The 2,500-nt window shown below is 48.0% G+C and overlaps 6 non-coding genes and 4 pseudogenes across 6 annotated transcripts; all 10 read left to right on the forward strand.

Moving 5' to 3' along the window:
- Positions 1-124: 124 nt before the first annotated feature.
- LOC138549091 (5S ribosomal RNA) lies at positions 125-243 on the forward strand. Its single transcript, XR_011292877.1, has one exon. It is a non-coding gene; the product is annotated as a 5S ribosomal RNA (ribosomal RNA).
- A 107-nt stretch (positions 244-350) lies between these two features.
- LOC138547219 (5S ribosomal RNA) lies at positions 351-469 on the forward strand. The gene has a single exon (XR_011291067.1). It is a non-coding gene; the product is annotated as a 5S ribosomal RNA (ribosomal RNA).
- Positions 470-575: 106 nt separating this feature from the next.
- On the forward strand, positions 576-694 carry LOC138545359 (5S ribosomal RNA). The gene has a single exon (XR_011290809.1). It is a non-coding gene; the product is annotated as a 5S ribosomal RNA (ribosomal RNA).
- Positions 695-799: 105 nt separating this feature from the next.
- On the forward strand, positions 800-908 carry LOC138544007 (5S ribosomal RNA; annotated as a pseudogene).
- A 454-nt stretch (positions 909-1,362) lies between these two features.
- LOC138540728 (5S ribosomal RNA) lies at positions 1,363-1,481 on the forward strand. The gene has a single exon (XR_011288764.1). It is a non-coding gene; the product is annotated as a 5S ribosomal RNA (ribosomal RNA).
- A 106-nt stretch (positions 1,482-1,587) lies between these two features.
- On the forward strand, positions 1,588-1,706 carry LOC138542533 (5S ribosomal RNA). The gene has a single exon (XR_011290512.1). It is a non-coding gene; the product is annotated as a 5S ribosomal RNA (ribosomal RNA).
- A 106-nt stretch (positions 1,707-1,812) lies between these two features.
- Positions 1,813-1,921, forward strand: LOC138544424 (5S ribosomal RNA; annotated as a pseudogene).
- A 106-nt stretch (positions 1,922-2,027) lies between these two features.
- Positions 2,028-2,136, forward strand: LOC138543067 (5S ribosomal RNA; annotated as a pseudogene).
- A 106-nt stretch (positions 2,137-2,242) lies between these two features.
- Positions 2,243-2,361, forward strand: LOC138540746 (5S ribosomal RNA). Its single transcript, XR_011288782.1, has one exon. It is a non-coding gene; the product is annotated as a 5S ribosomal RNA (ribosomal RNA).
- A 106-nt stretch (positions 2,362-2,467) lies between these two features.
- LOC138544607 (5S ribosomal RNA) overlaps positions 2,468-2,500 on the forward strand; it is a 109-nt pseudogene continuing 76 nt past the window's right edge.

The following is a 2,500-nucleotide window of genomic DNA, read 5'->3' on the forward strand; positions in this document are numbered from 1 at the left end:
GTCTTATATATCTCGCCTGATCGAGCCTGATCGAGCGATGAGCGTGGTATCATGTTGCAAGTGGCTGCATGGCTTAGCTTACTAAATGCAAATGCATAAGAGTAATATTCTTAGCATTCCTAGAGCCTACGGCCACACCACACTGAATGCACCCGATCTCGTCTGATCTCGGAAGTTAAGCAGTGTCAGGCCTAGTTAGTACCTGGATGGGAGACCGCCTGGGAATACCAGGTGCTGTAGGCTTTTTTTGTGCTCCAAGTTCAGGAAGTGAGCCCTTTCTCAATTGCCTTTTAAAACTGCAAGGTCTAGCCGACTAGATGCTTAAAAGTACAACACTCACTAGGCCCAGAGCCTACAGCCACACCACACTGAATGCGCCTGATCTCGTCTGATCTCAGAAGCTAAGCAGTGTCGGGCCTAGTTAGTACCTGGATGGGAGACCGCCTGGGAATACCAGGTGCTGTAGGCTTTTTTGTACTCCAAGTTCAGGAAGTGAGCCATTTCTCAATTGCCTTTCAAAACTGCAAGGTCTAGCCGACTAGATGCTTAAAAGTACAAAACTCACTAGGCCCAGAGCCTACGGCCACACCACACTGAATGCGCCCGATCTCATCTGATCTCGGAAGCTAAGCAGTGTCGGGCCTAGTTAGTACCTGGATGGGAGACCACCTGGGAATACCAGGTGCTGTAGGCTTTTTTGTGCTCCAAGTTCAGGAAGTGAGCCATTTCACAATTGCCTTTCAAAACTGCAAGGTCTAGCCGACTAGATGCTTAAAAGTACAAACTCACTAGGCCCAGAGCCTACGGCCACACCACACTGAATGCGCCCGATCTCGGAAGCTAAGCAGGGTCGGGCCTAGTTAGTACCTGGATGGGAGACTGCTTGGGAATACCAGGTGCTGTAGGCTTTTTTTGTGCTCCATGATTAGTAATTGCGCAACTTCTCAATTATTTTTCAAATTTGGTATGTTTCCAAAATAATTGTATCCCGTTTTATAGCGGAAATGTTGGACAACATCATGAGGGCTGGAGCTACCTTTTTACATAGAATTAGCATACAGGTAGTGTGTTCATGGGTAATAAATCGACTTTCACATGTAATGCAGTACAGAGAATATTGAGTCCTTCAAGAGGCATGAAAGAAAACCATTATTGTGTTGATTGTTCTCTCCACCTCCCTGCAACAGACACAGGATGGATGAATTAAAGTTATCCTACCAGACATAGGAGTCCTGAATGGGCCCACCAGTCTTATATATCTCGCCTGATCGAGCGATGAGCGTGGTATCATGTTGCAAGTGGCTGCATGGCTTAGCTTACTAAATGCAAATGCATAAGAGTAATATTCTTAGCATTCCTAGAGCCTATGGCCACACCACACTGAATGCACCCGATCTTGTCTGATCTCGGAAGTTAAGCAGTGTTAGGCCTAGTTAGTACCTGGATGGGAGACCGCCTGGGAATACCAGGTGCTGTAGGCTTTTTTGTGCTCCAAGTTCAGGAAGTGAGCCCTTTCTCAATTGCCTTTCAAAACTGCAAGGTCTAGCCGACTAGATGCTTAAAAGTACAAAACTCACTAGGACCAGAGCCTACGGCCACACCACACTGAATGCGCCTGATCTCGTCTGATCTCAGAAGCTAAGCAGTGTCGGGCCTAGTTAGTACCTGGATGGGAGACCGCCTGGGAATACCAGGTGCTGTAGGCTTTTTTGTACTCCAAGTTCAGGAAGTGAGCCATTTCTCAATTGCCTTTCAAAACTGCAAGGTCTAGCCGACTAGATGCTTAAAAGTACAAAACTCACAAGGCCCAGACCCTACGGCCACACCACACTGAATGCGCCCGATCTCGGAAGCTAAGCAGTGTCGGGCCTCGTTAGTATCTGGATGGGAGACCGCCTGGGAATACCAGGTGCTGTAGGCTTTTTTGTGCTCCAAGTTCAGGAAGTGAGCCATTTCTCAATTGCCTTTCAAAACTGCAAGGTCTAGCTGACTAGATGCTTAAAAGTACAAAACTCACTAGGCCCAGAGCCTACGGCCACACCACACTGATTGCGTCTGATCTCAGAAGCTAAGCAGTGTCGGGCCTAGTTAGTACCTGGATGGGAGACCACCTGGGAATACCAGGTGCTGTAGGCTTTTTTGTGCTCCAAGTTCAGGAAGTGAGCCATTTCACAATTGCCTTTCAAAACTGCAAGGTCTAGCCGACTAGATGCTTAAAAGTACAAAACTCACTAAGCCCAGAGCCTTCGGCCACACCACACTGAATGCGCCCGATCTCATCTGATCTCAGAAGCTAAGCAGTGTCGGGCCTAGTTAGTACCTGGATGGGAGACCGCCTGGGAATACCAGGTGCTGTAGGCTTTTTTGTGCTCCAAGTTCAGGAAGTGAGCCATTTCACAATTGCCTTTCAAAACTGCAAGGTCTAGCCGACTAGATGCTTAAAAGTACAAAACTCACTAGGCCCAGAGCCTACGGCCACACCACACTGAATGCGCCCGAT

The sequence above is a fragment of the Ambystoma mexicanum genome, unplaced genomic scaffold (assembly GCF_040938575.1).
Source record: "Ambystoma mexicanum isolate Mex_15411 unplaced genomic scaffold, UKY_AmexF1_1 Mex_scaf10, whole genome shotgun sequence".
Taxonomy (NCBI): Eukaryota; Metazoa; Chordata; class Amphibia; order Caudata; family Ambystomatidae; genus Ambystoma; species Ambystoma mexicanum.